The 14,316-nt window shown below is 42.9% G+C and overlaps 1 pseudogene; it reads right to left on the minus strand.

Annotated features, from left to right (window-relative positions):
* LOC147433682 (uncharacterized) overlaps positions 1-12,570 on the minus strand; it is a 37,532-nt pseudogene extending 24,962 nt beyond the window's left edge.
* Positions 12,571-14,316: the final 1,746 nt, after the last annotated feature.

Raw genomic sequence — 14,316 nt, forward strand, 5'->3', positions numbered from 1 at the left:
TCATGCACACACATACATATACAAATACATATACACACACTCACGCTTACGCACTCATACATGTATACACACGTACCCACCAGCACACACATATACAAATACACACTTATATATACCTACACTTATATATACACACCCATACACACACACACACACACGCATATACGCACCACACATAAAACAAAAAAAAAAACCAAAGGATTCCACGACTACGACGATAACGGAAAAGAAGGAGAAAACCCAAAGCACGCGCCGCTGACAACAAAAACTAGAAATGCGCCGAAGGCATGTCCCGGCCGACCTCGAAAAGATGTACGTGCTACACCGACACATCGGCAACACACCATTTGCCGGCATCACGCAACCACGACGCCATTTTCAGTAATTTGTAGGTTATGATCATCATTTCTTCAATTTTTCACCCAAGCCTTGTAAAATTCCCAATCTGTAAATTCCCTCTTTCTAAGTGATGGTCACAAAGGCCCACCTAGAGGTTTTCATTTTTAAATAACTCCCAAGACAAAGCAAGGGTCAACCACACCGGGTCCACTGCCTTGCTTTGTCTCCCCGATTAGCTTACCCTAATCAAATCGGGATTACCCTAATCCAAGCAGCCAACACCTATAAAAGGGCACTGAGAGGTCACTATTGGGGGGGTGGGGCAGTTCATGAGAGGTCAGCACTTAGTAGAGTTTAGTGGGAAGAATTGACACTATTGGCATCACGAGGAGGGGGCTTGTGTGATGGTTTGCGTTGGGAATTGCACCATGTGAAGGGAGCCACGTCCGCCTCTTGACTCCAATGGTCGATGCACACACACACACACTTTCTTGGTAGCAAGCTTCACAATCATCGAGTCATCTTTAGAGAACGCACCAAGTAGTTTCACCATCTTTTCTCCCTACCTCTCTATCACCGCGGTGTGCCGCCTCGCTGGAAGTAAGGTCATTATAAAAACTGCATAAATAATTCTCCCTCACACCCCCGAGGGCTTTTGTCATTTGTAAATGTGTGTGTGTGTGTGTGTGTGTGTGTAAGGTTGCGGTGTTCACATCATCGTGGTCTGCGTCCTAGCCGCTCAAAGCTAGGTGGTGCCCCCTGTTCGCTTTACCGTGAGACAGGCTCCAGGCTCCAGGCGTGCCATTCGGCCCCCGACGTTTTAGAGGCTGTCGGGGTTTGATTTGCTCCCGTCAATGGGAAGCAAGCAAAAAGGTTCAAAAGATTCATAAAATCAAGATCTAAAGCACGGGATGGATGCAAGACATAAAGTTTTGGGAGATGCATTACACTGGGTACATGATGCCTCGATAGACTCCCGAGTGAATGAAGCTTTTCTATAATGCAAATGTACTATGGCTTGGGAGAAATTTGGTGAGTCATGGTTTGATTTCCAGTGGCAAAAATTTCTCCCATACAAGCTAACATATACTAATGTCATAGGCAATAAATGGCATGTTATACATGGTATAACCATAGGAGAACTAAGAAAAGGACCGACAATCTTGCTTCTATAATTAATTTATTTATTTTTGATGGGCACCAATGACCTCGCTAGTGGAAAGGACCCTTTAACGATCTACCTTTTATCCCTCTATCTATCATTGTCTCTTCTTTTTCTTATCAACCCCAATCGTACTCTCTCGACCACTTTCAACCCTACCCTCTACTAAACCAAAGTTGAGAAAGCAATTTTAGGACTGAGGGAAGCAAGTTCGAATGTGACCAAAAGTTGAGCACTCTAGTAGTGTGTGGTACTCAGACTCTCAAACTTACAGTGAGCAATTATGTTGACAATCACTTTGACTCCTGTCTACTGCCCCAAATGCTCTATCTCGCATCGAAGGGAGTGGGAGCCAAGTTGAATGGATACAATAGTGTATATCACTAACAAGGGAATATGCTCAAGCATATAAGGGTGAGTACGGTTTTCTCTTTCAGCGAAGAACATGGTTTTGTAGTTGAGGGAAATATGGATGGTGTAATGTATGAAGCATGGCCCATCAGATGAGAAAGGGGAGGGTGGGAGTGTGTTGAGAGAGAGAGAGAGAGAGAGAGAGAGAGAGAGAGAGAGAGAGAGAGAGAGAGAGAGAGAGAGAGAGAGAGAGAGAGGCCCTGAGTGAGGAGGAAGAAAGAAAGGAGAAAGAGAAATCAAGAGAGATAATGTGTGAGATGGAGAGGGACATGTAGAGAGAGAGGATGGTTGAAGGTTGAAAGATATGAAAAGAAAGAAGAGAGAGAGAGAGAGAGAGAGAGAGAGAGAGAGAGAGAGAGAGAGAGAGAGAGAGAGATTAAACCCTATGAAAATTAGGGAGAGAGATGGAGGTGGATAGATATAGACAATGCTACCTATGTTAGGTACATGCAAATATGGAGAGAGAGTGAGAGAGAGAGGAGGAAAAAAGAAAGGAGAGTGCGGGAAAAGAGATCAAGAAAGATTGTGTGAAAGGTGGAGAAGGAGAGGGGGAGAGAGGGAGGATGGTTGGAGGATGAGAGAGGAGGGGTATTAGAAGTTGGTGGTGCAACATGGAGGAGAAAGAGGGGTTGTGGTGGCTTAAAGGAAGGGCTACTTGTTGCAGGTGGTAGAGGTGGCAATGGGCGGCATCTAATGGTAGTGAATAGTAGGGTGAGAAAAAAAGCTCCTCCAAAGCTTGCTTCACCAAGCTCACTCCAAATTCATCCTTGCAGGATTAGGTGGAATGTTTGATTGAGTAACCCATTGAGAATCAAGTTTGGGTGCATAATAAATTGGGTAGTCAAACTAGACTCTAAATTTCACGGCAAGAAGCATTCATTCTACATAAAATTCAAGGTAGGTCATTGCAACCTATGCAAGATGAAAGTTTAATAATTAAATCTCAAGTTGTTGAGTAGCAAGAAACTATTTTAATGAGTGGACCATCGCAAGAGCTTGAATTTTTCAATTTGGTGATAGTACATATGCCCAAAATCCACAAGTAGAGTACAAGGTGTCATAATAACTAATATCTAATTCTCCTAAAAGATTTTCTCGTGTTAAATTGATCATTTAGTATGGGGATGTGCCAGGGGAGAAAAAGCTAGAATATTGGTTAAGCTGACAGACCGGCCACAATAGAGATCCAAAGGAGGGAAAATAGGGATCCAAAAGAGGGGCCATCTGCAAAAGAGCTATGTGCAACAATGGGCTCCAAAGACCTTAGGGTTCAGCCCATTAAGACTTCCAAAATGCTAAGGTTCCAAAATTCAAAGGTTGTGTCCAATGGTCAAAAGCTTAGGAAATTGGATGCTTTGTGTGTGTCCCAAAAAGTCTTCCCAAAGTCCTACAGAGGAGGGGGCGAGCCCAAGAAGTAGGGGATGAGAGAGAAACTCACACACACACACACACACACACACACACACACACACACACACAAGCTCCCTTTACACATAGGGAATGAGGGACACATGTCAGCTCCCTAGGCCAGATGCCCACAACGTGTACTCAAATCCTATTAGATGGCCATGGAGGTGGACCAATGAGAATTAGGCTAGAGTAAATCTAGTTTAATTAATTTAAAAACACTTGATAAAAGAACCAATAAGAATTAAGCTCTCTAGAAGACTATTGGATAGTCTCCCAAGGGGTCCAATGAGCATTCAACAGCCCAATGGCTTGCTTGATTCCTATTGGCCAGGAGGCAAAGGGGTCCAATGAGAGTTTAGTTAAATTAATTAATTACCTGAAGCTCTCACAAAAGGGGAAAGGGGGACACATGTCAGAAGACTATCACTTATGCTACTTAACTTTCATTGGCTAAGCTAGGAGAGGTCCAATGAGGTGCTAGCAAGAGAAAATAGCAATAGGGGTCGACCAAGAGAGAGAGAGAGAGAGGGGGCTGATTTTTAAAAGGCAATTATCCACACACACTCACACAAGCTCATGTGTAGAGTAAGAAGACTCTCTCTCTCTCTTATCAAGCTTTAATGGAAAGCTTATCACCTACTCCAAGCTTGTGAGAAGGGAGGCCTACACCAAAAACTCTTGGCTTTGTGATGCAAATCCAACCAAGAGCCAATCTTCAATGCATGCTCATCTCCTCTACCATGATAACTACTAAGCTAAGCTATGCTAATATGAGTGATTATGTGAGGAGATGTACATCTTTCTCGTAAGACTACTCCTTCTTCCTCTCAATCTACTCTCATACCCTGCTAGCTCTCACCATATTTGAAGGTGTGTGAGGTCTTGCGTCTGAGACCTTGAGGGAATTTATGTTGTGTTTGATAAGTGTTTTGCTTAGTGCTTGAAGTTTCCATCTTCATTGCACTAGCTAGTATTGAAGGAACGCAAAGAATTGTATTGTAAAATGTCTCTCTTGATGGGAGAAACCATAATACAAAGCCTTTTGGAGGGGGGACTGGCTCCATGCAAATCCAGTCCTCAACTGTTGTCAATTGCTTAATTTCTCTATCTTTTGAAGTATTATTCATGCTATCTAACTAGGTGTTATACTTTTTGCTCCCATGGATAGACTTAGGCAATCCAAAGATAAAATCCATGGACTATCTCCATAAAATCCATGGACTGTTTTGCTCCATATGCCGCAGACCAAGCTCTCTGACAAACAAATGAGGTGGGCTAATTTCCTTTCGCAAATTCATTTTCATATTGCTCATATTGCTAGCAAGCATAATCAAGTAGCTGATGCACTCTCAAGACGGCCTAGAGTGAATGCGGTTTCCATAGCAACTCACAATGATCTATCTTCTATGATAGATGAGTATGCTATTGATCCCAATTTTAGAGATGTGATTTTAGTCCTTGCACTAGGGAAGAAAGAGGACCCATTTACTTTACAAGATGTTTATCTTCTCTATGGAAATAGACTATGAGTTACTAACCCACTCCATGAGAAAGTAATGTATGAATGTCATGCTCCTCCTTATGCGGGGCATAGAGGGATTCAGTCTATCCTAAAGGGGATTGAAACATATTTCTATTGGCCTACCATGAAATCAAACATACAAGAGTATGTTTCTAAATGTGTGGTATGCCAAAAGATGAAGTTTGATAGAGGGAAGCAACTTGGATTGCTTCAACCTTTGCCAATCCCTAATTCACCATGGGAGAGCATATCCATGGATTTTATCTTTGGATTGCCTAAGTCTATCCATGGGAGTATGAGAATATGGACGATAGTAGACAGGTTCAGTAAACAAGCTCATTTTATACCTGTCAAAAAGACTATCAAAGCCCATCAAATGGCAACCCTCTTCATTTCAGAAATCTTCAAGTACCATGGCTTGCCAATGTCCATAGTGTCGGATAGAGATCCAAAGATGACCAGTAATTTTAGGAAGGGTTCTTTGACAATTTAGGAACAAGGCTAAACTTCTCTTTGGCCTATCTCCTGCAAACGGATGGCCAAAGTGAAATAGCTAACCTAAAATTTCTCGATCTACTAAAAGCCAATGTAACGGAAGTAGATCAAAGATCCCAATGGGAGAAGTACTTACCCTTAGTGGAGTATGCCTACAATAACAATGTACATCTATGGAAAAAGTACCTTTCGAGGTAATTGAGGGAAGATCAACAAGTCCCCCGCTACTTAAGGTACACGGGAAGATCTTCGCTGCATATGAGTATAGCCGAGACCTACAAGAATATTTCCAAAATATTAAGCATGCTATCTCTATCTCATAGAAAAGGCAAAAGGCTGCTGCTGACAAGCACATAAGAGCCCAAGCCTTTAAAGAAAATGATTGGGTCTTACTCAAATTTCCCAAGGCTCGATTAAGGCACACGACAGGCAAGAATCCTATGGGACACCAAAAGTACTATGCTAAGTTAGCATAAAGGTACTATGGTCCCTTCCAGATTCTTAGGCCAATCAATGAGATGGCCTATCAACTCAAGTTGCCCAGCCATTGGCTCATACACAATGCTTTTCATGTGAGCCTATTAAAGCCTTACAAAGGAGAGCCACCTCAAGAACCAACTATTGAAGACCCACCGGAGATTGAGGACCAAGAAGAGGTGTTGCAGGCCAAGTCCATCCTCCGACATAAGACAAGGTACTAAGAGGCGGTAAGACTATCCGATGATATCTTAATAAGTTTAAGAATTATCTTTTTGAAGATGATAATGGATGCAAGGCATAAAATTAAAGGATAACCTAAACCTTGTCAATGCTTACAATGCTTCCCAAGAGTAAGCAAATGTAAAAATGTTAAAAATGAACAAAGTTTTTGTCTTATAAGAATCTCTTTTTCTTCATTGTGCACAAATGTGAAGTAGTATACATGCTTAGATCAAGTTTGCTGAGACGATGTCTCCCAAACACCAAATAGAGCTTGTCACTCTACTATGGAAGATTGATAGGACTAATGTGTAGACATGCTTGCGGCGGCAGCTTAGGCTCTGAAGTGCCAAATGGACTAGTCATCCATTCTGGAATGATGTCATAGAGTAACATAGGGATCCTCTACCTACTAGAAAAAGGACTAATGAATATGCTTTATCTGGCCTCACCATGTCCATTTGCCTATGGATGATATGGAGCAGATTTTCTATGTATGACCATGAATTCCTCTAGCAGATATTCAATGACTTCATTAAGAAAACGTGTTCCTTGATCACTGACAATTTCTATTGGTAACTCGTATCGTACAAAGACATTTTCATACAAAAATTGTGCAGGGTTCTTGCGTCTTCTTTTTGTGTCGCTTTGGCTTCAGCCCATTTTGTGAGATAGTCCGTAGCCACAATGATATATTGGGTATGGGTGCGATATGAAGGGGGTGAAATAGGTCCCACAAAATCAATTCTCCCACGGGCATTTGCAGGGGGACTTCATAGCACGGGGGTGCGATGGATATTTCAATAGGTTAAGAAATCAATGATATATTGACTCCATGCAGATACAATGGTTATCTGAAACAATGTCGCGTGATCCACCGGTCGTTTGGCACTACATATAGTACGATTGGTAACATAAGCATGTGTGTCAGCATACATAGTTGGCCAATAAACTCCTAAGTGTTTCACTCTTTGGTGTGTTTTCATTGTTGAACAATGAAATGCACAATCTTGAATGTGTGATTCTTCAAGATAACACTCGAATTCCTCTGGATTTATACATAATCGTAGAATTTGGTCCGAGCCTAGATGGTACAGTCGTCCTACAATCAATTGAAATTTTTTTGTTTGTCGAAATATTTGTTGTTTGGATCTGTCTTCCTTGTTATCAGATTGAAATATTTGTTGTTTGGATCTGTCTTTCCTTTGGATCTGTCTTCACACTCCTCAGTCCAGTCGAAACTGACTAATAAGCGATATAGTGGTCGTACAATGACCGTATACATATATATGAATCTTCGATAATATCCGTAGTGTCCCATGAAGGATTGTACTTGTTTGGCATTAGTAGGACTGTGCAAGTCTACTATGACTCTAATTTTGTCTAGGTCAGTGGTTATGCCATTTCTTGAGACAATATGTCCTAAGATGCAGCCTTGTCTAACCATAAAAATACACTTTTTCGGGTTGAGACAGATTCGATATGTTCTGCACTTCTCAAATACCTTTTGTAAATGGTCAATATGTTCTTCTCGTATAAGAGATTGGACACAGAGATTATCCATATATATTTCTAAGAATATTCTTAGGTATTCTTTGAACGCATGAGTCATTAACCTTTGGAAGGTAGCTGGGGCATTGGTTAGGCCAAAAGGCATAACTCTATACATATATATTCCCCACTCTATGGAAAATGCTATTTTGTGTTGATCCTCTATTGCAATTGCCAATTGGTTATACCCTGAAAAACCATCTAGAAAGGAATAAGCCCGTTTTCTAGCCACCCTCTCAAGCACATGTTCTGTGATCGGCAAGGGATAATTATCTCTTATTGTGGTTGCGTTCACTTTTTTGAGGTTCACACACACACACGCAGCTTTCCGTTCTTTTTGGGGACAACCACAATGGGTGACACCCAATCTGTATACTCAATTTCATAGATGAATTCAGCATCCATCAGCTTGTCAATCTCCTCTTTGATTCGTTTAGTGAATGTGTCATTATATGTGTAAGGACGTTGTTTGCTAGGTTTGGCATCTGATTTCAAAGGAATTGTATGTCGGCATATCGATGGATCAACTCCTTTGAGGTCTTTGTAGGACCATGCAAACACATGCTTATACTTCTTGAGAAGTTGTGTTAGCCTTTATTCTTCTTCAGGCTCTAAATCATTTGCTATATCAGACAGGCTGAGGCTCTTCGCGTGGGACAACGAGGTCTATCCGTTTTGCATTTTCCGGTCCATCGTAAGATTCCTGGTTTATTCTTTCCCTTACTAGTGGTGTCATTATGATTTTTCTGTCTTGGATGGTGAATTTTTTATGGTGGGATGGTACATTCATGTTTCCTTTTTCTGAATCCTCCTTACCATCACTTTCTCCCTTAGTAGTCCATACCTCTCTAAACAACCGTTTTAGCTCTTGGTATTTCTTTTTACGCTCCATTTTGGTCCACTCTGGATCTTTTGTCTTCTCCTGTTTTGATTGTTGAGATTTTCTTGATTTTGTTTCTGTTTTAGTCTTTCGTGCTTGTTTTATTTTTTCATGTGTCCTTTCCCTTCGAACTCTTGATAATCTTCCTGATATTTGGTCTTTTACACAATCCTCTGCCTTGACAAGCATTAGATAGTGAGTTTTATATTTTATCCTGGGCATCAGGTTCTCTCTAATTTTGTTTTCTGCTCTTTTTTTTCTGCATTCCTGGCATCTAGGGTGTTGATTTTCAAAATCATAAAACTTGAAATTTGCGGTTGTCTCCCCATGCTCGCTTGAGCTGTCTGAACACTCATTATCTGCATCCTGACTTAACTCCAGATGCTCAGAGGAGTCATAAAACTCTTCTCGTTTTGGTGAGTCTACATTCTCATCTCCTGCTGGTATAAGGCTACCATGTAATAGGGTAGCACATCATAGCCATCCTTATCGTAAAATTTTGTCGTTGGGCTATCTGTAATGGTACATACATCCAATGTTGCTAGTATGTGTTTCCATTCTAGAGGTTCTAAGGCATCTTCAGGAAAAGGTTCCGAAATGTAATCTTTGTCCTCAATAGCTCTTTCTAAGACGCAATCCTCTCTTTTTAAGCTCCCACAATGTGAAGCTCCGCACATCCATAGCTCTTTTTTCTGCCCTAACCATGTTGGGAGTTCAGACCTTGCCAATGTAGCTGAATCAAACTCTTCCACTGGTGTCTGGTTCATATCCTTATAACTATGGTCTTTTAGGTATATTTTGGTTGTAGTCTCCCCATGTCTGAGGTATATGTGGTCGTAACCCCAATCGTGGACCATCTTTAATTGTCTCATGAATGGTCTTCCCAAGATGATCTCGTAATTGTTCTTTTTGTCGAAATCAACTATTTCAAATGTATGTTCATACTTGATTCCACAAGAGGTGACAATTACTTTTTCTAAAAGTCCTAGAGGCTTTTCCATGAACCCATCTGCCAGTTGCAATTTCATTCTGGTAGCTCTCAAAGCCGATTTTTCCCATTTTTTCTAGATTTCTTTGGTGGCGATAGCGACTCCCACTCCACTATCAAGAATAGCTTTGGAAACTACTCCTTGAAATTCTACTGGTAGTGTGGTATTTCCATCTTCTCCCTCGCAATATTCTCCAACCTTGTTTAAAGGTACTGGCCTAGTGTTTAGTTGAGGCTTGTCCAATTCTCTGATCCCTTCTTGAAGCTTTGAGGAAGGGTCTTTTACTCCAAATTTTTCTAAGCATTTGCCTACGGTGGTCCACATGTTTGGTCGTAACCTCAGGAGTTCAGCTAACGTGATTGTGCATGCCACAGGTGTGGACAATAACTCAATCGACCCTTGTAAATCCATCACTCTATTGGAAGAAAGTCTTTGAGATGGGATTGCTCTCACCTCAAACTTAGCTTCATACTCCCCTAGGTAGGAGGGTAGAGTTTTTAGCGAGTCTGGTTGGTTATGCCCCAAACTAATTGAACCCTGGTCTCCCCCTTGTGAATGCATATCAAAGTTCATTTGTGATCTTGCCTCAAACTCTTCAATGGGAGGTAAGATCTCATTTTCCTCCTTTCTCGTGCTATTTATTTGGTGGTTCCCTGTTAGCTTCATTTGCTTCCAAAATTTGCTTCCACAAGCCATCTAAACTGTTATAATCCTTACCCATTTCTACCAATGTTTTAGACCGGAAACCATCAATTGTCTCATCTGTTGTATTTGGCACTATGATAGGTTCTCTCCTAGAGTCAGAGGCAGTCGTGAGTCTCTCCTTCGTGTCTACTTGTTTCTCTAGTGTTGGTTTGATAGGGGTTGGAGCTGGTACCTCGTGCCAACTTGCAGGTTTACCAAGCGAATTTTCTATGAAGGATTGGGCTGTTTCAATCATCTTTAGACACATTTCCAACCTCTATCTTTATATGGATAAGTCATCCATCTTTGCTCTTGGGTTTGGTTGTTTTTTAGTCTGGCTTCGTATGCTTTTAAAAGTGCGTCTAACTGCTCATTTACTTTTTCTAACAGCACTGATCCTTCTGATCCTGCACTTTTGGTTCTACTATTTCCTTGGGCCCTATTGTTGCCACAGTGTGTGAGCTTAAACTAGTTAGATCCTCTAACCGCTCTAATCTATCCTTTGTGTGTTTTAACTCCTCGGATAGAGCCGTTTGCTCTGGTTTTCTTCTGGCTTTCATATGCACCTTTCTAGCTTTCCAAGTGCTTCTCTGATTTTTCATTTCTGCGTTTGGGGCATCGGTCTTTGGCTCTTCAATTATGGGTTCGTTTGTCATTCTTTGAGCTTGTGCTCGTGTCACTGCCTGAATAGGTATCACTGTCTCGTTTTCTGACCCTCCACTAGAAGGCACTGCTTCCAACATGTTCAAAGTAGTTTTTGCTCCTTTGATCGGGTTCTTAGGGCAATCAGGAATCAAGTGAGTAATTCCACACTCGGTGCAATATGCGTTGACTCTAATGATTTCATCATGAGGATAGTCTCTTAGCCAATGGTCTCCGCCACACTTGTAGCAGGGTCCCTTAGGCTGTTGAGGTGCTCCTTGAGCTCCTCTTTGTTGGTATGCATGCCTCTGCCCGCCCATGCCTCCATTGGCTATGAACAACATTGTTCGTTTATCCAAGCTGTATCTTCCTTCTCCTGCTGCTTGTGCAGCTGTTGGTGGTCCTGTACTTCCAATCATGCTCCAAGGTTCTAGCATTGAGGGTTCTTCAGGTGGATAATAGACAGGATTTGCAGCATATCCATTGGAATTTTCATAATATGCATGCATAGGTTCCAAAGTCCTCTCTTCTGGTTTGTTTATCGTTGGTGTGTATCTTATGCCAGGCAGAGGAGGGCGAATCCAGGCAGAGGAGGCTGAATTCTTGCAGCCGGTAGCTATGAAAAGGGACGAATTGGAAGGGAAGGGGATATTGGGAGGCAGAGGGCTAATTAGGAGGGCGGATAGGACTAGAGGGCGAATTTGGGAGGCATAGGGGGCGAAATGGGCAGGGCCGAATTGGGATGGGAGAGAGGGACGAATTGGGAAATATGGGAGGGGTTCTAATTGGTAGGAGAAGGCAGGGGCGAATTTCTGGAAGGGGCTAATTCAGCCTAGGCGAATTTGGGAGGGAAGGGAGCCGAATTTGGAGAGAGCAGAGGAGGGCGAATTTAAGAGATAGGGGAGGGAGACTAATTGGACATTATATAGTAGCAATCTTTATCTTCATGACCCAATTTTTCGCAGAAGTGGCAATAAGAGCGAAGGGGACAGTCCCTTGGAGGGTGTCCTGGAGAGCAGCATGAACTACACCATACCATAGCCTTAGTCTCCTGCTGAGACCTGAGCTCTTCTAACTCTCTTTTAAGTTGATCATAAGCTTCTTGATGTGGAGGCTTCTCCTGTCTGAGAGAGAAGAATCTCTCTTCGTGAAGGGCCCGTTGTAACTCTAGGGCTTCCAGTTCCCTTCTTAAAGAAGTCAAGGGGTTTGATGGACTATCCACGAGTACAGGGGCAATATCTAACTGAGGAGAGTCAGTGACCTGCCTTCTTGCTCCCTCTATTCTAGTAGCAGTAGCAACAAAGTCCTCTAGACTAGCTTCAGGATGGAGACTTTCTCTGAGCTTTTATTGAGAAGTCTTAGGCAGAGCCTTCTCTATCCACTTCTTCACCATGAATTCCCCTGGTTGCTGAGACAGCTTGGAGACCAGGGACTTTGTTCTGGTCATGAGCTCTGCATATGTCTCCTTGGGCTGGAGCAACAGGTTGGCCAACTCATCTAGAATCTTCTCTTGATAATCCCCTGGTCGGAAAGCTTCACAGAACTGCTGTCTTAACATGGTCCAAGTAGTAAAGTGGTTTTCAGCAAACTGACTGTACCATTTATCTGCAAGACCATCCAAGGTGGACGGGAAGAGCACCAGGTATGCGTCTTCTCTGTTGAGGCCACGACCTTTGCAAAGAGAGAGAAACCTCCGAGCATGGTCGTCTGCATCTTCTGCGGAGAGACCTTTAAAGGTAGGGAACTTGATGTTCACCTTTGCCAGAACACTTGTGAGCTCCTCCATGGCTTCTTGCTCCTGAGTCTGTTGCTCACTAGCTTGCTGTAACAAAATGGGGAAGAGCCTTACTGGAGAAGGTGACCTGGAGGATGTAGAACCGGTCGAAGGAATGGAGGTAGCCGTATGAGTAGGTATGGGTGATGGGGATAATATGCTTCTACTGGGCACCAAGGGTTGACGCCGTCTGTGGTAGTATTTCAGAGGACTCAATAGTGCACTTTGACGCTCCAAAGACCTCCTTGTATGTGTCATGCAGTAACCGCCAACCCCACCAAGCTTTGGGCATGAAGACCTTCACTTGGGCAAGACAACCTTCACTTGGCTGAACATTGGTCTATACTCTACTAGACCAGGGCGAGTGACTAGACCACCTGACGTGGACCAGGACGAGGAAGGACTAGAGCAGGGACGAGAAGGACTAGACCAGGACGAGGACTAGGTGGACCGGGGCGAGAGAGGACCATACCAACAAGGCGAAAGACTAGACCAGCTAGATTAAGTTGTCAAGGGTGAAACTGGACCAGACCAACAGGCTGCACAGGCGAAGAGAAGAAACCAGCCACTCAACAGAGTGAGACTTCAGTTGAGGTCCCACCGTGATCGCCAAAATGAGAGCACCTGTAGCGCGGATAATGTGTCGTGCTCTCTACAGTGTGGGTGCCTCTCAGTGCAGTGTGCGTGACAATCTCACTCAAACAAATGGAAACTCTCTCAAACAAAATGAAACACAAAAACAATGGTGTGGTTGTTGCCCCAATACTAGTTGTGGTCTTTCTACACCTACAGGTCCTGGTAGGTTGCCTGCTTGATACCTAAGCATCGGTGGAAGTTGAGGAGATGCTACCTGAACTTGGGGAGCATATGGTCGCTCTCTCACATATCCCTCGTTATAATAACATTCCTCCGTCACATGGTTTGTCCATTTTTGTTCAATAGCACACCACTTCGGTTGTTTAGCCTAAGGCTTGGCATATATATTAATTTTTTTAGCACTTCCTCTACAAGCTGCTCCTGGCTTACATCTACTTCTCCTTTCGGTGCTGTCTTAGCGGACTTGCTTCCACTTTGTTGTGAGGATGAATCGTCATCAAGATCCTTGAATTCACCCTCCTTGTAGACCACACAATTGTCTACAAGATAAAGAGCCTCCTTAGTTAACTCATTTAACGTCGTGCTCCTCTTCATATGTAAGTCCTTCTGGAGATCTGTGTTCCTTAGTCCTTGAATAAATATAAGCATAAGTCTGGATTGAGTTGGCAGTTCTTCCACAGGGCAGAACTTCACATATCTTTTTAGTCGTAGGGCTGCCTTTCGCACAGATTCCCCTTCTTTTTGTTTGAATTTATGGACTTGTGAGACTGTATTATGAGCTATCCCCCTTTGTGAGAATTCCTCAATAAACGCGTCAAACACCTCCTCCATAGACTCAAAGTCTCTACGCTCCACAGAGTCAAACCAAGTAGCGGCATCCTCTTCTAGGGTAAGTCCAAACCTTGCAAACTAAGTAGGGAAGTCCAACACTTCTTCAGCTCTAATTACACGCACAAAGGCTGCTACATGATCGGGCTAGGATCTCTGTTTCCCATGTATTTCTTGTTTACTCATTTCTGCACCTGAGAAGGTCTAACTCTACGATGGTCTACAAATCTCATCATTGGTTCTCCTCGTCCTACTCGATATACCTCCTCTGGCCTTCGGTAGTGGGAGGGTTCCTCTCACAGAGGTGTCCCTAAGCCATAATTTCTGATGGTT

Source organism: Adiantum capillus-veneris, chromosome 19 (assembly GCF_014529385.1).
Source record: "Adiantum capillus-veneris isolate H3 chromosome 19, ASM1452938v2, whole genome shotgun sequence".
Classification (NCBI taxonomy): Eukaryota; Viridiplantae; Streptophyta; class Polypodiopsida; order Polypodiales; family Pteridaceae; genus Adiantum; species Adiantum capillus-veneris.